The 27,778-nt window shown below is 38.5% G+C and overlaps 1 long non-coding RNA gene across 2 annotated transcripts; it reads right to left on the reverse strand.

The window, feature by feature from the left end:
* Positions 1 to 8,301: 8,301 nt before the first annotated feature.
* On the reverse strand, positions 8,302 to 10,037 carry LOC145627130 (uncharacterized). 2 transcript variants are annotated; one of them, XR_014111324.1, is made up of 3 exons: positions 9,631 to 10,037; positions 9,003 to 9,059; positions 8,302 to 8,517 (listed from the first exon to the last, which is right to left on the reverse strand). It is a non-coding gene; the product is annotated as an uncharacterized LOC145627130 (long non-coding RNA). The 2 variants fall into 2 exon arrangements; XR_014111323.1 differs by having other exon boundaries at positions 9,003 to 9,157.
* Between the last annotated feature and the right edge of the window lie 17,741 nt (positions 10,038 to 27,778).

Genomic DNA, 27,778 nt, shown 5'->3' on the forward strand with positions numbered 1-27,778 from the left:
CTTTGAATTTTGGGATGTCGTTGGCATTGAACTTCTGCGAAAGAAGATCCTTGTCCACCGAGACCCCTTGTGAGCTAATTCCTTGAAACTTATAGTCACTAGATAGCTTGCTCAGACTCTCTTGCATGAGGTCCATCTGTTGTTGTTTCACAAGATCATCAATCTTGAGGGTTAAAACCTTTAACGCCTTAGTCACAGTAATCAATTGGTTCCTGAGCTCATTAACTTCCTCTTGAGTTGACATTATTGTCTTAGCTTTCCTTTTACGAGCGATCGGTTTGTCAAAAAGTTGGACTTGAATAAAAAGGTTGTCTTTGATCAAACACCCTTCCTTTCTTGACCACGCGCTGTGAATTAAACCATTTTTGTTTTAATTACTTGACTCAAATTGACTTTGACTTTACGGTTTGGAAAAAGAAAAAATGCAAAAATAGGGTATACATTTTTGGGAGTTAAGTATAGGGTTCAAACAAGTGGTTTAATTGGAGGATTAATATCCGACTTACCCCCCTAAAAAAATGAGGGAAAATACGCGCATACAAGACTCCTTTAGACATGGTCAAAGTGTACATTAGTGTGTGTTTTATATGGTGAGTGTAAGTGACTTGCTTTGACTCTTGTGTAAGACCATGGGACTTAGTGCTTAGACTCAATTATGAACTTGAAAAGGTAAAAATTAACTGAATCGACTAGAAAACTTTTCAATTAGACATAAGGTGATGACTCGAGCAACAAACCGAACTGCCGCCAAAACGACAGGACTGGCGCCGCTCTTTGCAGTGTAGCGCTAGACGACAAGACGGTCGCCAAGCGCTACGCTCCACAGAGTGGCGCTGCAGTTTAAATCTTGGTGCCATTGCTGGAACGTCGATCTGGAACTGCTTTCGGTATTTTTACTCTGCAGGGTATGCCTAAAGTCGTAATAAGTCAACTCTGATTAAATTATTAGACTTTAATTACTCAAATTAATTAATTAATTAATTAATTAGGCAAAGTTATTTTAGTCATAAATCAGTTTATTTAATCTTAACACAAGTCAAACAAACGGTTAGGAAAAACACATAGAGGATGCACAACCAATAATGCACAATTAGTCAAGTAGGCACAACATGATGCAATGAGTTTGCAACCTAACCATGGCTCTAGTTCTCTAACGTTTGGGATATGGGTTAGTCAATAGAGGGTCCATGGTTAATTGTCCGGATGCACCGCGCGGAAGCCTAACCGTGAAGGGTTGGCACACCGCGAGTTTAGAAAAACTCGTTTCCATGGTTTGGTGAATTCAACATTCTCGGATATACCCTTTGTTGCTCAGAGCGTTCAATCAGGTAGATGGAGCATGAATTCCCAGAGGGTTATGTCCATATGTAGAACACATATGGGTTTCAGAAAAATGAGAAAAACTCAATCAGGATGTAGGATCGAGCAAACAATGCTAAAAACTGGTCGAAATTAGAACGCATATTTCTGGCTCGGTATTGGAAGAACTTGGCGCCTGGAAACAGAGGCCAGTGCCACAATTTGGTTTAGCGCCTGGCGACAAAAACTGTCGCCTGGCGCTAACGTCAAATAATTGGCGCTAGACTTTGTTCGCTGACTCTAATTCCTACATGCCTCAGCAGCTTTCTGTGCTCGATAAAATTTTCCAGTTTCGCGCAGCATTATTTCGGTCCTAATTGTGAAAGATATTCCTCAAATTTCCTACGCGTAAAAATCCTATGTTTTAACTCATTACGGGTGGTCTTTCCAATGAGATCTTTTTTTATGCATATGACAATAATGTTAATAAAAATTACGCACATGAAATACTTAGAACTTTTCGAGTCTCATCCACTCATTCTAAATTATTGCCGAAATAAATTTCAAGAATTAAAATAGAAATCTTCCCCAGTGGAGTCGCCAAAAACTATAGGGAATATTTCAAGCATTATCCCAAACTTAAACCCCACTGTGATCATACACTAAAGTATGGTGGCATCCAAAGGGAAAGAAGATAGAGCAAAAGAGTCACCAACAAGTTTTAGGAACTTGTAAACCGTTCACAGGGTTAAGGTTACACCCCTTAACGATCCAGGAGATCGTCAACTCCAATAGGTCTGGAACCATGACTGGTAGTTCGGGGATGAAGGTACAAATCCAACCTAAAAGAGATTGAACCTGCCCTAATAATAGGCCTCTACTTTATTCTGATCATACTCATGTGCGCTTTCTGACTAACATGCAATCAATAGGTTTACCCCTAAACCTATTTATCTATGTTGGTTGAATATTAATGCACAAATAAATCTATTATTGGCGATCACTTGAATTATAATCAAATTAACCCTAAACAAGATTATTAATTATCTTATTAAGCGTGATTACAAGTACAAATTCCCTTTAAACATGCATAAAAGGTGTGATCAAGCAATAACAATAAATATTTATCAAGCAACATAATAATAATAATAATTATTATTATTATTATTATAAATCATGACAATTACAAAAATAATCATAATAATAATTATAATAAATAATCATGTTAAAGCATAATAATAGCAAGATCCTAGGCATGATACTAAAAAGATTAATAACAAACCCTAGCATGTCACTAAACAACAAAAATCAAATCTTTAACCCTAACATGATACTAACACGAATATAGAAAAGAAAATAAAAGGCATCATACTTTTAATCATACTTGACATTAGGCATTTTTAGTTATTACCCTAAACATGATACTAGGAAGATCAAAATACCCTAACATGACGCTAGGAATCATAATAACAACCTAAGCATGATTTCTACATCATAATATTAATTAAAACCATTAAAGCACTTACTTGGATGTCTCGTATCTCTTTCTAATAACAAAATACACGCGCTAGTAACTTCAAGGAAAATAATAAAATTAAAGAATTAAATTGAATAATTGAAAGAGAGATTTGGGACCAAACCCTCAGAAATTAAAACCTTTCACGTCTAGAGCTAAGGAAACTTCGAACAATGCTAGGTGTTTCTTGGTCTTGTGAATGCGGAATTTTGTATGTAAAAAGGTTGGTTTAGAAAAGAGAGAGAGTAAGAATAAGCTTTAGCTACGAGAGAGAAGAGAATTAGAGAGTTGTTGATGAAAAAAGGAGATTTTAGGAGGCTATTTATAGAGAAAATCAGCCAAACGGATAGAAAAACAAATAAGAGTTTCGACGAGGAAAAAAGAAGTTAGCGCCAGGCGTTGACCATTAGCGTCAGGCGCTAAGGCTAGCGTCAGACGCCAGGCGCTTATTAATTTTTTCACGCGTTTTCTTAATTCAGATAAAATTTGGTCGTACAGAAGGGTAAAATCGTATTTTCCTTAAAAAACACTCTTTTATTCTAATTAAAACTCCAAAAAGTCAACAAAAGTCAATTTATTAATGCTAATTGAATTAGGAATGAAAAGAACCTTCTAGAAGAATCTAGAAGACTAAAACCAATCCTAATTGCATTAGGAATGATAAATCCATATTAGGCCCTCCTCTAGATCATTAAGCCGCATATAAGGCTCAAACCGAGCCCAGTTTAGTAATTTGGCCATAACTTCCTCATTATTCATCAGAATTGGACTTATAATATATCGTTAGAAAGCTCTTTTCAAGCCCCATCCAACTACACTATTATTGGACCCATACTATGAACCAACCAAACTGGAATGGCTGTTTTTTTAAAATAGGTTTTCAAAAATAGAGAGAAGAAATTAAAACTATCCGCAACACTAGACTTTCCACACTTTCACTTCATTCAATTATGATTCGATGTGAAAGGTACTCATCACCGGGTTTGGTTTTGGGGAGACACAAACTGGTGTCTACAGTAGCCTAATCTAGAACTCTTAGGCTTAAACACAGAACTAAACAAACAAATATGAGAAACTGTCCCAAAGAACTTGCGTTCTCTAAGACGAAGGAAAATAATCTACACTACAAAAACGATTAGAAATAAAAATAAAACAGTTTCCCCGGTAACGACGCTAAATTTTGATAGGCTAAAGTCGTATCACCTAATCAAAAGTATTACCTAAGCATCTAACTAAAGTAGATAGGGAAGTAGGGTCGAATCCACAGGGACACAAGTCTTTCTATTCCTAATTAATTAATATAAACTAAACTATTAAGTAACTAAATTATTTTTTAATAGAATTAAACTAAGGAGAATAATTAAGGAGACATCAATAATAAAAAGCCTAAGGTCACAAGTTCACCAATAATTAATACTCCGGGATAAAACATAACAATCAACAATTAATATTGCACATATAACATGATTAATAGGCTCTACCAATTTATTAATCAATATAAATCTAATAGGCTCTCGCAATTTACTAGATCTAAGTTCCTATTGAAAATAGCCTTTAATATCAAATTAACATCTTCTTGATTCATCAATTCAATATTGCTATACTTTTACAACCCATTCACATCTGTTTGATTCATAATCTAATTGTAAAGAATTAAAACAATTCAATAAGAAATTATCATGCAATATCAATAGTCAATAATAACAAATTATCCATTCATATTAATTATGGATCCCCCAAGAACCCTAGAATTAAACTTATTTAAATCTAAACTAATCAAAGCATATGAATAAGACATGATTAATATCAAAACACAAATTAACAAAACAATTAAAATCAAGAGCAATGAATAAAGCGATAAAAGAGACAAGATATAATACCGAATGAAGGAAATATGAAATTGCACTAAAAGGGGAAACATGAGTTCAACAATAATCACCAACTAAGAATCTCTCTAGAAGTTTTGAGTATCAAAGAAGTAATAATGGAAAACTGTAGCTAATAAAGATTACAAAAAGAGCTTAAATACTAAGCTAAAAATGAGCTAAAACGACTCCTAAACCACCCCGGAGGCCTAGAATATACACGCCCGATCGGGTGAAGGGCTACCCGATCGGGCCCGCCATTTTCCTCTTCTCTGCAATCTGGGCATCTGCCTGATCGGGCCCAGTCTTTTCTTGGCTAAAGCTCTTTCTTCCTTTTCCTTTGGGCTACAATTACTTGTGTGGCCCAATTCTTCTCCTTCCTTGGTCCATATGTCGAACAATTCCACTAAAGAAGCCCTTAATCACCGATATGATCAGTCTTGGGCTAGGATCAACAGTCATGAATATGACAAAAGTTTCTATATCTCATAATTGCCGCAAAATTAATAGAAATTAGCGACAATTCTAGGAAATTCCTACAAAACAAATGTCAACTCTACAAAACACTCGAAACCACACATGAGTACTAAAAGTAGCTCCAAAGAGCTCAAATAAGCATAAAAATAACCGTGGGACGGGGGATAAAATAGCATATAAAAATACATATAAAATAACAGCTGTACGACATGAAATACCGACTCAAATCCGATTATTAACCGACCCGTCTGAAACCGGAGAAATGGTGACCCGAACCCAATCTGACCCGACCTAACACTAACCCTAGACCCGAGTTAACCCGAGTATTTAAGACCCAAACCTGAACATGAACTGACTTGGAGATGACCCGACCGGAATATAACCTGTAAATTATTGACTTGAACCGATCTCGACCTGAACCGAAATTGATCCAAACCCGTTTTAACTTATCAAAACCCGAATTTAACCCAACCTTTTACTAACCTGACCTGAATTCAACCCGGCCTATTCCTAACCTGACTCAAATTTAACCTGATCTGTTATTAACCGACTAAAAATTGATCAACCCGAACTGTTACAAACATGACCCGAGTTCAACATGACTTGTTATTGACCCAACCCGAAATCAACTCGACTTATTATTTTATACTTTGTACATCATTATTATTGTAGATATTGACTAGCTAAATAAAGATATATGTTATTTATAATGTAATCTACTTGTAAAGTCATAATTTCGTAAGGCTAAAACTACTCTATGTTAATATTGAAAGTATTTTGTCTTTACTTGAACCGAACTCGCAAATTATTGACTTAAATCGAATTCGAATTGGACCCAAGAATGACCCGTTTTAAAAATGACCCGACCTGAATATAACCCGCAAATTATTGACTTGAACCGAACCAGACTTAAACCTGAGAATGATCCGGCTTGATTATAACTCGCAAATTATTAACTTGAACCGAACCCGACTCGAACCCGAGAATGACTCTAACCCATTTTAACTAGTGATAACCCGAATTAAACCCAACCTATTATTCACCCGACCCAAATGTAACTCGACCTGTTATTAACCGACCTAAACCCAACCCAAACACGATAAGATGTATGACCCGACGTGACCCAACTTTAGTATGACCCAACCCAAACCCGACCCGCATAGGTTATGACATTAACTCGAATTGACCCGACTCAAGATGATCCGACCCAAACCCAACCCGTTTACCCGAATTGACAGCTCTAGCCCTACCCACAAAACCACCTCCTCTCCTGCCGCACTACATAAGAAACAACCCCCCTCATTCTCCCAACCCCCAAACCGCCCCCTTCCTCCCCTACCCCTGAAACAACCAATGATCAAAACTCTGCCCACGAAACAGCCATTAACCAATCCTCGACCCAAAACCTTCCTCCTCCTCTCCCCCACCCCAAAAACCACCCTTATCCACAATCGCAACTATCGAATTGAAACCACCTCCCCTCCACCCCCAAAATCTCCAAAAACACAAACCCCTCACTTTCTCTCTCCTCAATATGTCAGAAATTGCAAATAAAGTGGATGAGGGGAAGTTATCCGGTGTGGGGGAAGGGAGGGAAGTCCGATTTATTGGGTTGGGGATCAAAGTAAGTGATTCAAGGGTGGTGATGGCCGGCTCGGGAAAGGGGTGACCACCAGCGTGGTGGCTAGTGTTTTATTTATTTATTTATTTATTATTTTAAAAAACTTTATGCCCTGTGCAATGCACGGATTGAAATTAAATGATTTATGTAATACTTTTTTTTTTGTTTTTTGAAATTTGAATTTATCATTGCATGCCCTTTAAATTCTTATATGTTACATATACATAAAAATAAAATTTATTAAAATAATTTTATTATATTTTTAATAAAATTAAAAATACATAGCATTTTGGAGAGAAAATTTCTCACAAAATAATGCCAAGTGTCCCCTTTGCTAATTACTTTACTATATATTATAGATTTTTTTTTTTGTAAATTTAGTTTCATTTTGGTTCAAAAAAAAATTAAGTTAATTTAATATTTGTTCAAAAATAGTTTAGCCAAAAAATGCTAACACGTGGAAGATGATTTGTTTTGAAAAAAAAAAAACCTTTTCTCTAGGTTACCGATAATCGGGATTGAAGAAAGAAAACATGGGTAAAAACTGACACTACAACAAATTGACTTTTGTGCCATGGGTAAAGTCGTTGCACAAGTTTAAAATTTATGTGGCTATAATATTTAGCCATAGGATTTTTGAAATTTACTCCCGTGGCACAAGAGGCCGTGGCTAGGAATTTGCCACGAGAAAATGGATGTCGTGGCAAATTTTAATTTTTATGCCACGGATATTCACATGGCAAACAAATTCACTTGCCACGAATATTAACGTGGCTAACATATTATTGGCCACAAATATTACCGTGGCTAATAAACAATGTTGCCACAAATATTACCGTGGCTAATAAGCTTGTTTGCCACATATTACCATGACTAATTATCTCTCTCTCTTTCTCTCAATATATAAATATATATATTATTTTGCATTTTTCAACCAAATTGATCAATAGACACAATACATATGTATGCATAAAACTTAGATATTTGTATTAATAAATTGTAAATTTACACTTTTCATCCCAAAAAAATGAAGTAATAAATCAATTAGAGTACACTATAATTGTCTTTAAAAAAAACAAAGAGTACAATATGATTGGAGAAACAACAATAAGCAAGTAGTAGTGTCTAGCATAGAGCAACAACAGCGTCCAACTACGACAACAGTGAAGTATTTAAAACACCTTTGTTTCTCTGCCTAGCACACTACAAAGCACAAACTTCTTCAATTTCTGCTAATAGGTGATTTCTTCTTTCTGAGATCTAGTTATTATAAGTCCAAAATTTAGTTCATTGCAATCAGAAGAAGTATATTTGCATATACTCAAGGAGTATGAGCCAATGTAACAGACATTACTCAAGGAGAAGAATATAGAACACTAAGAAAGAAAGTATAAACTACACTTCCATACAAAAAAGATTGGCTCCAAATATTAAGCTCCTCCAAAGTGTGATTTATGCAAGTACACTGGTTTCAGGATTAGCATTGATTACACAATTATAAGAAACAAAACTAATGCTACATATTGAAAAGAAATAACATTTTTATACCCAAAAAATCAAGGTTTATAAGTAGAAAGACTAGAAACAATAGGGCAAGTAATCGCTCTATATGATTTAATGTTTAATCAATATTAACAGTGTAATTTGCATTGCAACCTTCACTGATACACACAAACCTTCGAAGCTCAAGCTCGGTTTCTCCAGCACTGCTTATAAATTTACAACCACCAGTTCCTATCCTGTACTGGACAGTAGTGCCGATTAGAATGATTTCAAGTACAGACCAATGATTATTATCAAGCTCAAACAGTTGTAAGTCGTAAGCTAAGATGAAAAGCAGCTAGACATAGGCCTCAACAACATTTTAAGGGTACAATCAGCAGAACATTTTTCATGATTTCATTAGATCGCATGATAGACCAGCTAGTAGCTGATGTCGGAAGATAACAGGGACACAATGAACGGCTGAAAGAAACACATAGTGTTTAGAAGATCCCAAATTCACCATGTATCATTGTATCATTCTAAGGAGATCAAATTTTAATCTCATTTTTCAAGAATCCCAACCCCATCAGTCCATAAAGAATAAATATCAGAATAATCCATACGCAATCCACTCAACTTTGGGAATTAGGATTAGGATGCATAATCAAGAAAAACCTAAGTCCTAATCAAGTAAACAACTAACTTAATAAGTATATCAAAATCATGATTGTGGCCTTACAAGTTTTAAAAGCAGAGTAGTTCAAAAGCAGACCTTCCATGTTTCTGAAGCAAAGATCTACAGATTGATAAAGTAGGATGAGTCGTAAGAACCAAATCAATGGTGTTCTATAAGCTTTTTGTTCAATAATTTACTGCTGCATAATTACATTTACACTGAAATAAAGAGAGAATAAAAATCACAAATTTGACAAAAAAATAAATAATAACAATTTACAGGGCAATTAGAAAGTAAAATGTGATATAATATGACCAAATTCAAACTACCACACAAAAATTACATAATAACACAAAAATAATCAGGTTGTTATTATAAAATTCTAAGAACCAAACTCAAATTCCATAAAAGCTAAATACTTTGCAGAATTATCAGGTTCATTAAATAGATAAACTGAGCAATGTAAGACCTAATCAAGAAATTACCCAGAAAACATGAACTAAAAATCCCCAAAATCAGAAATTCGCCAAATAACAAACCAAAATCCCCGCAATCAGTTGAATCACACACAAATAACAAACTAAGTTAATTAAACTGTAGAAAAATTAGTCATAACAAAATAGGAGAGAGAAAATAATTGTAGTGGATTAAAGATACAAATTGAGAAAAAAAAAATTATCGAAACCCTAACCTTCCTCAATTGTTGAAAATGAATGAGACAGAAAAGGAGTTAACTTGACTAGGTGCAAGAGTCTACAGTGGAGGTAGATACTTCCGATTGGTGGTGGTCGCCGATCTTCAATGAAGACAAGCGTGGGCGGCGAACTGAACGAGGCACCATGGGTGAAGATGGAGTACTGGGCAGCGAAGATGAAGGAGGTAGTGTGGATTTGGCGGCGACGGAGGGGCATCGATGGAGTGGACGACGAGATGGAGGTGGCGGTTGTACGTGATGGATGAAAGTGACAAGTGAGGGGATTAGGGAACTTGCTTTTGTGATATGAAATCACGAGCAGGAGAGAGGACACCCTTACTTGGGTTACTTTAATTTTCATTACAGTTCCATCCTTTGGGAATTGGGATGCTTTGGATTCGGAGATCGTTCTAGGTGGTTAGATTCTAGTTCCGTCTCAATTATTGTTGCGGTGGATCGATTTCTTAGTTTTAAGACTAAAGCCCCAATATGAATACTAAGAAAGACTTTGTCAAAAAAATTAACAAAAAATTAATGTGCCTCTAGTCATGTAGTTTTAATACTTTGTTTCTATTTAGTTGACACGTTCAATTTAGTCACATATATTGAGGAGTAAGAATGATAAAGCAAGTGGGGTGCACTAATAAATGTAAGGTATAAAAAGGTACCCAAACAGAAAACATGTCAACTAAAAATAAATTTCTAAAAAGAAATGTGTCAACTAAAAAAAAAAAAAGAGTTAGGTATAATTTTAAATTATAGGGATTGAGATTTTTATAAAACTAGTGCATTCTTGAGGTGTCATCTTTAAAAATATTTCTACTAGTGACTAGTGATATGCAATTGACAATGCGTCCCTTAAGTGTTTATCAAAAATAGATCATACATATAATATAAGACAAATTAAAAAAAAATAACGCCCTCTTATCATGAGGTTTGAACTTCCTAACTATAATAAGGACCGAATTTTTTATAATATTCGTGCATTCTTTTTGTGTTTTTTTAAATTTTTCTACTACTAACTAGTGATACATAGATCATGTTTTAAAGGATATCTATACAAAAATAGATCATGTACGTAGTATATAAATATATTCGACCTCTATTTTGTATTGTATTATGTTTAATATTCTACTTTGTATCAATTACTCAATTAGTACTTATACATGGTATTTCAAATATCTTCAATTTAAGAAGTAAAAATATATATATAAAAAAATATTGAAGTATCATAGTTAATTCATGATGTTTAATTTAATTGTCATGTAAATATGTATTCTTAGCTTAGTAAAGTTATTGTATACACTAGTGTAAACTTAGCCGCAAAAAAAAAAAAAAAAAAAAAAAAAAAAAAAAAAAAAAAGTATTTGTGGTAGAAATGTAAAGTTTGCCACGGTAAAAGAGCTAATCGTGGCACAAATGTATAGTTTGCCTCGAGAAATGTGCTACTCGTGGCACAAGTGAAGTATTTGCCACGGGAAAATAAATACCCGTGACATAAGTTATTTATCTTATTTAGGTTTTGTTCATTATTTATTTTTCCCGGGGCTAGATGAAATTATGCCACGAATTTTGAACTCCCGTGGCATAATACGTGGCACAAGTGATGATTTGTTGTAGTGTGAGATTATTACATAATAATCAAAAGTTGGGATTATTTAAAGTAAATTAGGCAAAGTTGGGATTATTAAAGTATATTTTTCCTATTTATTTTATAATAATAAAATAATTAAGTCAAACATGGTATGTAAATAGTGTAAAAGTCAAAGTGTTGCATTTATTTTCTTAAAAAAAAAAAGGAAATTTTGTTAAGAATAAGCCAACCTTTTGCGTGGTTAGCTCAAAATACGTCAATCTTTCAATTAACCAAGAATAAGTTAACTTTTAAAAGGTATTTTCTTTGAATAGGTCAAATGACGTACAGCCTATTGAACAAGTCATTTTCTTCCATTTTTTTAATTAAAAATGATTTATTTAATGAATTAATTAATTAAAATCTTTTTAAAGAATTAAAAAAAATTCCACCCCCGTCACTAACCACACCCCTACGCGCCTTGCCTGCCACCGCAAGGACCACCTCCTTTACCCCCTGTTTTTTTCTATCTCTTCCATCATACCGCTAAACCTCCACCACTTACCCCTTTCTCTTCCCCCCCAAAGCGTCGGCCGACCACCAATCTCCTCCACCCTGACCCCTTTCCCTTCCCCTCCCTATACACCGGGCTTAGTCGGTCGAAACTAACCCAAACCTATAGACCCACACCTAAACCCACCTCTAAACCACCATACCCGCCTCGAATCCCCACACTAAACACCAACTTATCACCATATCTACCCTAAAACCCGACCCTAACCACCACAACCCACTTGAAAAATTCACCCTGAAAACCTAATAGGCTAATACCCATCCAAAAATTGCCCCGTCCATAAATTCTTAAAAAAAAAAATTAGAGAGAGAGGATAGGAGTAAAGGTAATGGTGGGAAGGGAAATATATAAAGGTATTAGCATCGGCAAAGGTTTCGACTGATGTGATCTAGCAGGAGGACTGCTCTTCGATGGGGGGCTGAGGAATTTTTTAAACACTAATTAATTTAAAATTTTATTCTAATAAAAAAAATTATTTAAATTTTAAATTGAGCCTATCCATATGAGGACACATGGCATACTTAACCTAAATAACAGGTTACCCCTAACATCAATAGGTCATAACTCATTTTGGGAAAATATCTTATAAAGATTGACTTATTTTTAGTTAATCAAAATGTTGACTTATTTTGAGCAAATCATGCAAAGATTGACTTATTTTTGACAAATTTTTCAAAAAAAATAAAAATAAAAAAAAAGAAAAAGAAAAAAAGAGAGAGATTAGTTTGTATTCTTAAATTGCTAGTCGTGTTGCAAGTAAAATACATGATAAAAATTACTCACTCTATTTTTAAATAAGTGTAACGTTTCCCCTATACACATATTAATGCAACACTTAATTGATAATATTTTTAATTATCAATAAATAAATTATAATAGTTGAATATTAATAAATTATTCATTGAGACGATCCCAACAAGTATCTACAATATTATACTCCCTCCGCCCACAATTATTTGCACCAAACCAAGTTTTTAAGGACTCCTAGGCAAAACTTTTAGTGTTATTTAATTACATATGGGTGGGTTTAATTAAGTTGTAAAAAAAGAGGGAAAGTAGTGGTCCCATGTGTTTAAGTGTTTGAGTGGGTTAAAGTGAGTGGGAAAAAAATGAAAAAAAAAGTGGTCCCTTTTTTTTTGGCTGGAAATCATTCCCCAAAAGAGAGGGAACAATGGCGGAGGTAGTTCATGTCCTGGTGGGGCACGTGCCCTACAAGGTTTTTTTTTTAAAAAAAAATTACGTTTATTAAAAAAAAAACCCTTATATTTTAACTCCATATTACCGTTGCTAGTCTTGCTACATTAATGCCCTGCCATTGTGAGTGTATTGTCCCCCACTCCCCCCTAATTTCCAATGACTTTAATTTTTTTTTTTAACATTAATTAAAAAACAATTCCAATCACATTTTCACGTGACAATAAGTCACTTAGTTAGTAAAGTCACTAAAAACATATTAAAAGTAAAAAAATTTTAAAAAAAATTTAGAATTTTCCCCAAATTTTTTCTCTCTCCTCAAAATATTAAAAGTGTGAACACTGACTCGGTCCTCTCCTCGACTCCTCGTTACGGCTCTGCTTGCTGGTGTCGGCGCCGGATTCCAGCGGCCCACCTCCTACCATTCCATCAAGGTCTTGCTTCTACTCATCTCTACCATTATTATTCGAGGTATTAAAATTTATTGGGTTTTAATTTTTCAATTACATTATATGATGTAGGGTTTAATGTTATACAAATTTGTCTCTAATTAAATCATTTCTTTGAATCATGGGTATTTGTAGACACCCAAATATGTCTCCTCAAAACCAAACCTAGTGATGAATACCTTTCATGTCATTTGATTATTGAACAAGGCGAAAGTTTGAAAAGTCTAGTGATGAGGATGTTTTTATTAAAATATCTCTTCTTTCTGTTTTTGAAAATATTTCTTTTCTTACCTTATTTATGAAAAACGTGCATTCTAGTTTAGTTTGGTCAGTGAAAAGGATCCAATAATAGTGTAGTTAGATAGGGCTTGAAAAGACCTTTCCAACGATATATTATATGCCCAATTCCGATGAATAATGAGGAAGAAGTTATGGCCAAAATACTAAACTAGGCCCAAACCGGATTTTACCTACGACCCAATGATCATGTGGAGGGTCCAAAAGTCTAATCCTATTCCTAGACTAATTAGGATAAATTAGAACCTTCCATAAGTTTTTAAAAGATCTTAATTATCCTTTTTGAAAAGATAAGATTAAAGAATTTGAGTTAAATAAAAACTTTCCTTTTTTAAAACTTTCCTTTTTCTTAAATCCTAATTCTATTCAAATTTAAAGATGTTCAAAGACAGTCAGATATTATTTTCATGCCTCATAATATTTATCCAAATTTTATATGGTGGGATATATCTTGAAATTATCTTTCCAATGATGTATTATAATATTAAATCCGAGCTATAACGAAAAAGATATGAATTAGACATGAAACTTTATCCAAAACTGACACCCTTCCACTATTTTGGCCATATCTTTTTATCTACAAAAGATTTTAATTTGATTTTAATTGGGTTGGAAATTAGACTTCAAGAGCTTTCCAACGACATATTACAGTCTTATTTGGACTTCTAGATAAAAAGATATGATAAAAACAAAATCCGCAAAAACTGCTGTCCATCGAAATCTATTTCGATTCGAATTCGGATTCTCTTCTTATTCTTCGTCCCTCTTTTTTCTCTATAAATAGAGGTCATATCTCCCCTTTTTCAATCATCAACAACTATCAATTCTCTCTAACAACTCTCTTATTCTCTTCTCTCTCTAAGCTAAAGCTTGTTCTCTCTTTCTCTTTTCTAAACTAGCCTTCTCTCAAACAAAATTCCACATTCACAAGACCAAGAAACACCTAGCATAATTCGAAGTTACCTTTGCCCTAGACGTGAAAGGTTTGATATTTCTGAGGTCTTGGTCCCAAATCTCTATTTCAATTATTTAATTTAATTGTTTATTTATTATTTTCCTTGAAGTTACTAACGTGTGTATTTTGTTATTAGAAAGAGATACGAGGCATCCAAGTAAGTGCTTTAATTGATTTATTGATTTTATGATATAGAATTCATGCTTAGATTGTTATTTTGATTCCTAGTATCATTTTAGGATGTTTTAATTATTTCTAGTATCATGTTTAGGATGTTCCTAGTATCATGTTAGGATGCTTTCTTTAGTATGATATTTAGGGTGATTTGCTTATATCAATTATGATTTCTATGATGCTTCCTATTTTCTTTCCTAATAGCATGTTAGTATCATATTAGGGTTAAAGCTTTAATCTTTATTTTTTAGTGACATGCTAGGGTTTGTTATTAATATTGTTAGTATCATGCCTAGGATCTTGCTATTATTATGCTTTAACATGATTATTGTTGTTGTGATGATTATTTTATTATTATTATTATTATTATTATTATTATTATAATTATTATTATTATGTTGATTGATATTTATTGTTATTTCTTGATCACACCTTTTATGCATGTTTAAAGGGAATTTGTACTTGTAATCACGCTTAATAAGATAATTGATAATCTTGTTTAGGGTTAATATGATTATAATTCAAGTTGATCGCCATAATAGTTTATTTGTGCACTAATATTCAACCAACATAGATAAACAAGTTTAGGGTAATCATATTGATTGCATGTTAGTTAGAAAGCACACATGAATACGATCAGAATAAAGTAGAGGCCTATTATTAGGGCAGGTTCAATCTCTTTTAGGTGGAATTTGTACCTTCATCCCCGAACACCAGTATGGTTCCAGACCTATTGGAGTTAACGATCTCCTAGATCGTTAAGGGGTGTAACCTTCACCCTGTGAATGGTTTACAAGTTCCTAAAACTTGTTGATGACTCTTTTGCTCTAGCTTCCTTCCATTTGGACGCCACCGTACTTTAGTGTATGATCACATTGGGGTTCAAGTTTGGGGTAATGCTTGAAATATTCCCTACAGATTTTGGCGACTCCTTTGAGGAGGATTTCTATTTTAATTCCTGAAATTTATTTCGGCAATGATTTAGAATGAGTGGATGAGACTCAAAAAGCTCTAAGTATTTCATGTGCGTAATTTTGATTAACATTATTGTCATATTTATAAAAAAGATCTCATTAGAAAGACCATCCATAATGAGTTAAAACATAGGATTTTTACATGTAGGAAATTTGAGGAATATCTTTCACAACTAGGACCGAAATAATGCTGTGCGAAACTGGAAAATTTTATCGAGCACAGAAAGCTGCTGAGGCATGTAGGAACTAGCATCAGAAAATAGAGTTTAGCGCCACTAATTTGACTCTGGTGCTAGGCGACAGTTTTTGTCGCCAGGCGCTAAAGCCAAATTGTGGCGCCGGCCTCTGTTCGCTGGCGCCAAGTTCTTCCAATACCGAGCCAGAAATATGCGTTCTAATTTTGACCAGTTTTTAGCACTGTTTGCTCGATCCTACTTCTTGATTGAGTTTTTCTCACTTTTCTGAAACCCACATGTGTTCTACATATGGACATAACCCTTTGGGAATTCATGCTCCATCTACCTGATTGAACGCTCTGTGCAACAAAGGGTACATCCGAGAATGTTGAATTCACTAAACCATGGAAGCGAGTTTTTCTTAACTCACGGTGTCCCATCCACTCGCGCCAACCCTTCACGGTTAGGCTTCCGCGTGGTGCATCTGGACAATTAACCATGGACCCACTTTGACTAACCCATATCCCGAACTTTAGAGAACTAGAGCCATGGTTAGGTTGCAAACTCATTGCATCATGTTGTGAATACTTGACTACTTGTGCATCACTTACTTGTGCATACTTATTATGTGACTAAGCTAACCGTTTGGTTTGATTTGTGCTTGTAAATAAGTCTTAATAAAATAATTAATGACTAAAGGACTTTGCTTAATTAATTAATTTGATCTAATAAATATGTCTAAAATCGAGTCATATTTCCTTTAAGTCAACCCGGATTTTTATTCCCGTATACTGCACAAGCGTCAACCTGTTTTGGTCATAGCCGAAGTTATAGGAAGAGTTACAAGTCGTACAACCTATAGATCTGTAGCCCCGAGTTTTATCTTTAATTTGGAGCTGGTTGCATCCCAATCAGAGTCACAGATTAAAAGTTATGACTAAAATACCACAGTCTGCCAGTTTAATACATATACATGAAGTCTTAACTTAGTCTTTGCTTGAGTCTAGTCACATAGTCTAGCTACATGGTCATGACACGAGTCTTAATATGTCACCTACACTCATTACACTCACTAGTCTTAGCACACACTTTGAGTATATATCACCACGACCATGTCTTAAGTTCATGCATGAGTCGGTTTTTTCCGTCATTTGAGTTGGGGGTACATTCCCTTCCTAATTCTTCATATCCCTCCATCTACATCATCTTTCTTCACTTCCTCCATCCATTGCCTGTTGAATAGAGTTTGAGTCAAATAATTAAAAATGAATATCCCCAAATTCCTTTTCCACAGTACTTGGTCGAGGAGAGAAGGGCGATTAATCAAGGACAACCTCTTTATTCAAGTCTTACTTTTTGATAAACCGATTCGTCAAAAGAGGAAAGCTAAAAAGATAATGGAAACTCAAGAGGAAATTAATGAACTTAGGAGTCAACTGACTGACGCGACTGAGGCGTCAAAGGCTTTAGCTATCAAAATCAATGACCCTGTGAAGCAACAACAAATGGACCTTATGCAAGAAAGCTTAAGCAAGCTATCTAGTGATTACAAGTTTCAAGGCATTATTTCACAAGGGGTCTTGGTGGACAAGGAACTTCTTCCACATTAGTTCAATGCCAACGACATCCCAAAATTCAAGGCAACAGATAACCCTTATCTTCACTTAAGAGCCTTTGAAACTATAATGAACATTAAAGGGATTGATAAGAAAGTCTTTCATTCCTTGTTTTCCTTGTCTCTTGAAACCGTTTACCAACAATGGTTCTTCTCCCTTGACAAAGAGAAAACCTCTACTTGGGAATCGATAGTAAACGCTTTCATTGATAGATACAAGTGTAACATTCAAGTCGAAACCTATTATAGACAACTTGAGATGCTAAGACAAAAAGAGAATGAAGGCTTTACTTTTTTCTTCAATAAGTGAAGGGAAACTTCCGCTAAGATGATTAAGGTGCCCTCCAAAAAAGAATCTGTGAGGATATTCATCAAAAACTTACTTGAAAATTATTCAAAGCATTTAAAATATCAACACAATTTGAATACTTTCAAGGCCGTTTATGACATCGGAATTGAGATCGAAGACGACCTCGCAAAGCAAAAAGCTGCTAACAATAGTAACCACGGTGGCTGGAAAGGAAAGAAGAACGACAATCCTTCTTCTTTTGAAAACGCCCACTCTAGTAACAATGTTAGTACCTATGATCTCAGTGAAGTTTTAGCCATGGATAACCAAGGACCTAAGAAGCAACTAAGGAAAGACTTCACCCCCATTGGGATGAGTTACGATACTACCTTCGATCGACTCCATGCCAAAGGACTCATTACTCCCATTGGACCTATTCAAGATCCCGCACCTGAAAAGAGATTGCCTAGTTGGAATCCAGATTAACACTGCAAGTACCATCAAGGTAGGGGTCATGCTACTGAGAGCTGTTGGAAGCTAAAGGAGGCTATCCAACATTTGATTGATAATAACAAACTTCTCATGCCTCCAGTTAACAAGAAGAGCGAGTGATGATAAAACAAACAACACAAGACAAGAGGCGAGCTTCAACGACAAGATTTCGTGACCTCTTTTTCTATTTCTTTTTTATTTACCCTTTCCCCAATAAGTTTAGCATAGGCACCTTTTTATTCCCCTTAGATTAATTTTGTAGATTCTTTCTTTTTTCCTTTTAATAAAATGAGCATTTATTTTCTTGCATATGATCATTTCATTACATTGCATTAAAAAAAAAAAAAAAAAATCCATGTCAAACTGAGTACAAGGTATACCAATGATTTGAGGCATCCCTTGTAGCCACATCATATCATTTTCACCCTTCAAATATACAAGCCTTTATTCATAAACCACATTGATCCTCGTCTAACGATAGACCTTTCAATTTTTAACCTACATCTACCTAACCTTGGGATGGGATGGTGTGTAACTTATGCAATTTTCAATGAACAAAAGCTTGAGTGATTCAAAAGATTAAAATAGCAAAAAATAAGCAAAAATAAATAAAAGTGTACAAAAGGGCAAGTGTTTCAATGTCTTTGATATGAAAATATCTTTGATATGAACACGTCTCAGATTGCGTCTCTTATCGAGTGCTTGGTACCGTGCCTGAGAAACATGAATGCCAAGTGACTGATAGACCGCATGATCGGGTTTGCCCACACTTATAAAAATAAAAAAATGCAAAAGCAAAAAAAGAAGAGAGCAAAAATATAAAAGAGAATTCAAAAGTGAGAAACCTCAAGCATAATAATAAAAGGATTCAAATGCAAGGTTGCACACCTCGGGGGGCTTATCTAGGGTCTTGAGCCTTTTATCCCCTTCTTCTTCAACCTTTAGCTTAACCACGTTACAACTGTTCCATGTATGGATCCAAGGGTTCTACTGGGTGAGCTGGGTCCCGTCAACAACCTACACACGGCAGCATACGTAAACTGCCCTCGGGGGTGGCTCGAGGAACCCCCCTCCGAAGCTTAAGTTAGAAAGTGTTTAGAGAGAGAAAGTGTACTTAGAGAGATATAGAAAGTGTAATAACTTGAGTGTCTAACCTCCTTTCCGTTGTACTTTACCCTCTATTTATAGGCGTACTATCTCCTTTGTGGGGAGTTTAGCCTGGTCAGCCCTACGGGCTGACTCTGCTGGGCTGATGAGCCCTCCTTTAGTTGCTTATTCGGCGGTGAGTGTGCACCCTAGGGGCTGGGCGATAGTTCAGCGGAAGCTATCCTATACAACTAGCCCCTCAAGAGGTGGTATGAGGTCACTCATGCCGACTCTTTTCCTATAAGAACGTTCTTCTCAACTGAGCCCAGCTGGAAGGAATAGCTCAGCAGGAGCTATCCCCTACAACTAGCCCCTCAAGAGATGGCGTGAGGTTCTTTCATACCAGTTGTTCTGAGCGTGTAGCCTTATCGGCCTTGACTCAACGGGTCGTCTGACTGAAATAACCTGCACACTCCTAGCCCCTCAAGTCTCTAAGGTGTTGAGGCGCCTTGGAGACTTGGGAGGTCAGGCATTGCTATTTCTGAGTCCGTTGCCCTATTGCTTGTATGGTGACATTGGTTCCAGACTTAAGAAGTGACGAGCTCGCAGAGAAGAATTTCGATCACTCCCGCTAAAGTCTGAGAAATGACGAGCTTGCAGAGAGGATTTTCGATCACTCTCGCTGAAGTCTTAAAAATGACGAGCTTGCAGAGAGGATTTTCGATCACTCCCGCTGAAGTCTGAGAAATGATGAGCTTTCAGAGAGGATTTTCGGTCACTCCCGCTGAAATCTGAGAAATGACGAGCTTGTAGAGAGGATTTTCGATCACTCCCGCTGAAGTGCTCTCTTCTCAATTTTTTTTTTTTAGGCGGAATCGCATTTGCATGAGTGGGAAACGTGTTGGCAATCCGGGCTGTCAGTTTGATTTTACTGAAGTGACATGGCGGTTTGGCTTTGCCTTGTGTCTAACTGCCCATTTACTCCATATTAATTTCACTGTCCCCCTCTTTCACTTATTTCTTTTACGCCTCCAATTTTTTCATCTTCCCTCTTCGTTACTTTGGCATTTTGAAATTTTCGCTCTTTGCTCTTCCTCTGTCAAGCGTCTCTGCTCCTCCATTGTTGTGGTAAGTTCTTGCTTCTTCGTCTTTATTTTTGTCCTGACTTTCGCTTTACTTGCTTTTTCTCCTTTAATTCTTGCTCTTTTGTTAACTTTGCCCTTCTTTGTTTTTCTTAATTGCAGATTCGGACTTTTGTCTTGCTTGGGCTTTTATCTCCGCCATTGTTGTTGTACTCTGTTGCTTCTGCAACTTTTTTCCTTAAAGGTACTTACTTTGTACCTTTTGTTGTTTGTATTTTCCCAATTTTGCTTCTTTTTACTTTTTCTTCGCAAGATTGTGCCTTTTGATTCTTCCCAATTGTCGCTATTCCCATTTCTTCTCTCTTGTTGTTGTATTTACATTCTTGGCTTTTTTCTACTTATTCCTTCATTGTTTCTAAACTGATTCTTTGATTTTCTCGTGCCCCATTGCTTTTTCCTTCCTTTTCGGGCATGTATTCCTTTGTAGATTTCATAATGTCTGACGCCTCTGATAGTCAGAATATGAGTGAGCTTCAAACGACCACAGGTTCGGATTCCTCCTCTTCCCGATCTTCTTTTTCAGGTGAGCGTTCTGCGCACACTTCTTCTATTTCTCCTACTCCTTTACAAACTGTTATGCCTCCTGACCTTCCCCCCGCTACGAGCGGGATGGGTACTGCTGCGACTCCTACTACTGCGTCTGGGTCAGGCAGTAGTCGTCCCGCTGAGGGTAATGCATTTCACCCTTTCCAGCGTAGACCTTGTCCTGATTTCTTTGATCCTTACTGTGAGCGAGTGCTTACGTTGGATGGGATTCCCTTATCCCATCTTACTTGCCTGAGGTTGCGCGCAATGCGCCATAAAATGTTGGCTGATGCTGTTAAGGCCAATCCCCCTGATGTGTCTCTTGTTAGCCCCATTCCCCATGTTCAACCTTTAAACAGTTTTGCTTGGCTTGATGACATGGCTGACATGCATCGGTTTGATCATTATGTAGTGCGCGGTGGGAATACTAGGACTCCATCACCTTCTCCTTCTCCAGCAATTCAATCAAGTAGAATGGCTGAGTCTCCTGGTGACCGCTCATACTTCGACTGTCAGCCCACTTATGTTGTTGAGCCTGTAGAGGAGGGCAAGACTGAATTCTTCCTTGATGACAAGTGTTATGGGCGTAAGAACTATGTGCTAGATTCCAGTTGGCGTAAGGACGCTGAGAGACTGGGCCTGGCTGTTGTTGGGCAGAAGTTTTACGGTTTTGGGGAGGGCTACGAGCTGGTTCTGCCTGCTAACGGTACGAAGTTATCAACCCCTCCTGCAGGTCATATTGTTGTGTTTGCCTTGCAGCTAGACTTGGGCTTGAGGTTCCCCTTGGACCCTACCTTAGAGAAGCTGCTACGTGCTTTTAACATCTGCATATCTCTGGTTCACCCTGCCTCCCTTCATACCCTGATTTGTCTACTGTGGTTTTTAAGGTTTCGAAGGTACCCTGAGTCCCTGCATTTGTTTAAGTTTCTCATGAGCCTGAAAAGATCAGCCTCTGGGACTAAGTCAGGGTGGTACTATGTCGCTCCCAAAGAGAGTAGAGTCTTGTCCTACCCAAAACTTGGGAGTTTCAGGGACTGGACTGGTAAGTTCTTCTGGGTGAGGGTGCCTTCCAATTTTGCTGCTCCACGCAACTTCAGAGAGATTCGCACCAACATGGCTGGGGTCACAGTTTCTCCTTCTGAACCTGCTCGTGAGACAGAAGCTTTTGAGGCTCTGTAGGGAGCGGGGACAGGTGACTCCAAGTTTCCCAAGGTCTGGCTGCCCAACTCTATTTACATCGTGGGTAATGAGGAGCTTTCTGCCATGCGTTTGTGCCGTACACATGAGTCTGGTAAGCTATTTTTGTCTTCTGCCTTTTTTCTATTTTCTGTCTTTTCTTCCATTTTTTTTTTTGGCTCTTGCCTCCCTGCCTTATTTGACTTTTTGTCATTTTGTGTTTTTAGGCTATGACAAGTTGGACAAACGCATGCTCGGGCTGGCCGATAAATGGAAGGACCCTTTGACTGCCACTCCTGAGAACCCTCCTCAGCTCTTTGATACGCTAAAGGTGTTTGCGGGTTCCCTGAAGGGCGAGGTGCGTTTGGCTCCTGCTGAGCTGCGGGCTATTGTTGGCACCGTGGCTACTGGCGAGCGTGCTGGGTCCAGCCGCGCTGAGCCTGAGCCTTCGTCATCTACTGTTGGGAGTAGGCATGATACTCGCCCTGCTCCTCGAAAGGAGACTTCAGATTCTGAGGCGTTAGTGGCGCCTACTATTTCCCCTGAGAAGCAGTCTGTCGCGGCTTCCGGCCGGGTGGCACCTCAGAATTCTGCTGCCAAAAGGCCACGTGAACAAGCTTCTGAAGAACCAAAGGCTACTGTCGATGATTTTGCTAACAGTGTTCTCCAGTTTCCCTCTGAGGGGATTGAGACCACTGCTGCGGGTGAAAAACCCGTTTCCTCTGCTCAGCATGTTCTGCTCTTTCCTACTTCTACTGATGATGTTGCTACTGCGAAGGGCACTGCAGTTCCTTCTGTTGCAGCTACTGATTTTCAACTCCCTGATGAATCTGTCATAGAGCTTCCAAGGATTCCGCCGCGTCCCTACGGGCTGAGGGGGCGGCTCCGAAGCGCTACCCGGGGTGGGCTCTCCTGAGCTGCGGGCTCTCTCTAGCAGGATCGTCTAGTGATTGACCTGGAGGACGATCCTGTGTCTTCTGCCCCTGCTAGGGATGAGCCAGAGGTGAAAAAGGCTCGCACTTCTCCTGGCCCAGACCCTCTTGCTTCCACGTCTGCCAACACTAGACTTCTAGGTGGGAACGTTAGTGGGGGAGACACTCAGAACTCCAGTGAGCGTAACCGCTGCGTTCATCAGTTCTTGGGTGATGCCTTTGAGAATCCTCTTTCTGCATCCTCACTCTCTGCTGGAGGGACTTTTCGCCCTACTGGGGCCATTGAGTTTGTTGAGGTCCCTATTGACATTCATCTTCGCCCAATACTCTGTCCTTCTGGAGCTGAGAACGCTCCCTTTCGGCCTTTGATGAATGTGAGGGCTGATGAGTCTTTATTTGTAGACAACCCTCAGAAGGGTGGTACGCTAGGATACCGCCTGACTCAGGGGGTTCGTCTCCCTGCGGATTCTACGCGCAGCTCAGTCAGCCTTCCAGCAGCTACTGCTTGCCATGATTTGTAGAAGGTTAGTCTCTGCTTTTGGCTTTTCTTTTTCTCATTTCAGCTTTTCTCTACTTGTTTTGTTGTTGCTGTCTTGTTTTACTTATTATTATACTTTATTTATTTTTTATTGTTAACTTCTTTTGTTAACTCCTACTTTGGCTGACTCTTCTTTTCTGCTTTTCTTGCAGCTTGTTATGTCTGTGGGAGATTTGTCTGATGCCTTGCTGTCAGTGGAGAAGGAATATCAGAACCAGGGTATAACTCTTTCCCTGAAGACTCTGGAGGTTCAGCAGGCTCAAGCTGAGAGGGATGTTATGGCCAATGAGGTGACTCCGCTGAGGGAGAAGGCGGATGCCTTGCAGCTCCAATTGGGAGAATTTCAGCTCACTCAGACCAAGCTGAAGGACTGCGAGGAGCAGTTGGGGACTTCTCAGGCCAGGGTGAAGACGTTAGAGGCGGAGGTGGCAGGTTTACTTGCTGCGCATGATGTTGCGCTGGAGTCTGCTAGGAGAGAGGCTCTCAAGTCTTTTGCGCTTTCTCCTGTTTTTGCTAAGCTCCTGGCTGATCGCCATGATAGAGGATGGGAAGCTGCGGCTCGATGCGTTAGCAGCTTGTATGGTGAGGGTGAAGAGCGGCAGGCTCGCTTTAATGCCTTCTGGGTTAAGGTTGAAGCTGCAGGTGAGGCTGGTTTGTTCGATCTTCCCGCTGATCACCCTCGCGCTACTGGCTGCAAGATCCCCAACCAGGCCGTGCTGAACTTGGAGGTGCCTCTCTTCCCTGACGTTGCTGCAGCTATTGGAGTGGAGTCTCTGACTGATGATCAATAAAGGTTATGGCGACTGTCACCCTCCTACTCCAGTGGTTCCTATGAGTTTCCCTCACCTAGATCTGTTGTATTTAGGTAGTTTTTGTTACTTTCTTTGGGGTGTATAGCTGCCAAAGATTATTTTTCTCTGTGTATTTTCAGAATTCTTTTTCTTTCGTTGCTGGGTCTGTCCAGCTTAACTTGAATTTGTGATCTTTTAACTTTACCCGATGAGTGTTTCCTTGTCCTAGTGGATGAGGGGCTCAGCTTTATTTGTTCTGTGACTGACCTGCTGAATGTTTACTCTACCTTGGTGGGCAGGGGTTCAGCCTTATAATGTATGTTCCTTAAGATCTCCTCTTGCTGCTTTTGTTGTTGTTTACTTCATTGTTTGCATGCTTGCTCTTTATTACGTTTGGTGGGGCCTCATAGGTTGGGCCTTCCTGTCTTTTTAATTTAGCTGCCTAGCGCTTTTCTGTTTCTTTTGCGCTCTGCTGTGCTTCAGCAAGGACTTTGTTACATTTTGTCCTTCCTGCTTTATCTGCTTCAAGTGTTTGCGCGTTGTTTACTTCGCTTGGCTTTGACCAAAGGCTTCGTCTGCGTGCTGGTTGACATATTTGATTGAGCGTTATTTGATTTATCCTTGCTGAGACTTGTTTGTGTCGATCAACTTTTTGCTTATTTCGTCTGTGTCATCAGCTTGCTTTGCTGTGACTTATTTGTGTCGTTCAGCTTATCTATGCTGCGACTTGTTTATGTCGTTCTGCTTGTTTATGCTGCGACTTATTTATGTCATTCAGCTTGTTTATGCTGCGACTTAGTTATGTCATTCAGCTTGTTTACTGCCGGCTTACTTCTTTTTATAAGGGCTTACTGCTTGACTGTCTTCTCCTTTCCTCTCCCCCTCGAAGAGGTGGGCTGAATGGGACTAAGAGAACCTTAGTGTTGCCCATGTAGCTCATCCTCTTCTTTTCCTCTCTTTTCCCCTGCTCAAGCTGAACGTGTCAGGCTCCCCCTCAAACGTCCCCGAGGTGGTGCCCTGTTTTGCAGGTGAAGTGAGGTTTTAAGGAGGGATGCTTTCACTTTGTCATTTTGCGCTAGAGTGCTTCTTGCCTCTAACACTTTATTATTATTCTTGTTTGATTTCTGCATGTTAGTATATGATGCTTGGGCATACTATATTAAACAAATTTATGCAACATACTCCTCACGCATAGGCTTGTATTTCATTGAATAAAAATGGCTCAAATGCCTTAGTTAACATAACATGGACTGAATAAAGGTTTATCGACTTGAAACGGCTATGTTTCAGGCTATTTAAACAAAATATTTCTTTAACACATCAGCATTGAAACTGTTTCTTAAGATCTGACCTTCTTGATCTGCAAGGAGGAACACGCCTGGTCCAACCTGCTCGTGGATGATGAAAGGGCCTTCCCAGTTTGCTGACAGCTTTCCATGCTGATTTCCTCTTCCAACTGCTGCTGTCCTCCTGAGGACTAAGTCTCCTGGCAGGAGCTCCCTGTGCTTGACCCTTTTGTTGAAAGCTTTTGAGATCCTGCTCTTTTGGGCTGCCAGCTTAAGGGCTGCTTTTAGCCTTACTTCTGGCAGGAAGTCTAGCTCTTCCAGCATGCGCTTTTCATTTCCTTGCTGCTCATAGTGTTGTATCCTCAGGCTGGGGATTTGCACTTCCACAGGGACAACTGCATCAACCCCGTAGGCCAGGGTGAAAGGGCTTTTACCGGTTGACTCCTTCTCAGTGGTCCTATTTGCCCACAAGACCTCTGGGATTAAGTCTGCCCACAGGCCCTTGTACTCCTCCAGCTTCTTCTGTAGGGCTGTCAAGATCAGCTTGTTTGCTGCTTCTACTTGGCCATTGCTCTGCGGGTGGCAGACTGAGGCACTTGCATACTTGGTGCCCATATCCCCAGGTAGTCCTTTATGGTGTCACAGTCAAATTGTCACCCATGATCAAAGACTATGCACTATGGCACCCCGAATCTAGTGATGATGCTCTTCCATATAAATGTTCTGACCTGGGTTGCCTTTATGTACTTGGTGGGCTCAGTTTCTATCCACTTTGTAAAGTAATCTATTGCCACAATGAGATACTTCATGCCCGCTGACCCAGTGGTGAAAGGTCCCAATATGTCCATTCCCCACTGAGCGAACGGGATCGGGCTGAGGATTGGAGTCAGATCGTTTGCTGGCTGATTTTATGACTGGTGAATATTTTTGACACTTGTCGCATTTTTTAACATATGCTAGTGCATCTTGCTTGAGATTTGGCCAATATGCCCCTCTTCTGAGGACCTCTACTCCCAATGCTTTCCCGCCGATATGGTTGGCACATATTCCGGAGTGGGCTTCTTCCATAATGCCCTCCTGCTCCCATTCTGGAATACACCTCAGCAGTGGCTTTGAGAAGCCTTTCTTGTTGAGCTCTCCATTCATCACTACATACCAATTTGCGTCTTTCTTCACCTTTTTAACCTGTACTTCATCATCGGGCAGCGAGCCATGAAGTTTGTACGCCAAGATGTCTGGGAACCAGGCTCTCAGACTCCCAACGCAGTTTACCTGCTCCTTTTCAGCGATGCTGCTTTCCTCTAACACTTCGACCATCACTGTTCTTGTGAGGCTTTGTAAGGTGGAGCTGGCTAACTTAGATAAGGCGTCAGCCTAAGAGTTTCCTGCTCTAGGGACCAAATCTATCTGGAAATGGACTAGATGGGCTACCAGTTCTTTCACTTTGGTTACATATTTCATCATAGTGGCTTCCCTTATCTCATACGCCCCTACAGTTGGCTGGCAATGAGCTGAGAATTAGTCTGCAGGTGTACTTAGCGGGCTCCGGCTGCGAGGCTCATACGCAGGCCTGCCAGCGTCGCCTCGTACTCTGCTTCATTATTAGACGCTTTGAACTTGAACTTGATGGCATACTCAAATACGTTTCCTTCTGGAGACGTCATTATGACTCCTGCCCCACTCCCCGTTTAGGCTAAGGATCCATCCACTTCCACCTTCTAGACCCCAATGTTATCCTCTTTCTCCTCATAGAAGGCTTCCACTATGAAGTCTGCTAAAGCTTGTGCCTTGATGGCTGCTCTAGGCTTGACCTCGAATTCATACTCAGAAAGCTCGATTGCCCACTTTAAGAGTCTACCCGATGCATCCATCTTTTGTAATGCTCTCTCCAGCGGGTGGTTTGTGAG

Source organism: Chenopodium album, chromosome 4 (genome assembly GCF_948465745.1).
Source record: "Chenopodium album chromosome 4, dcCheAlbu1.1, whole genome shotgun sequence".
NCBI lineage: Eukaryota > Viridiplantae > Streptophyta > Magnoliopsida > Caryophyllales > Amaranthaceae > Chenopodium > Chenopodium album.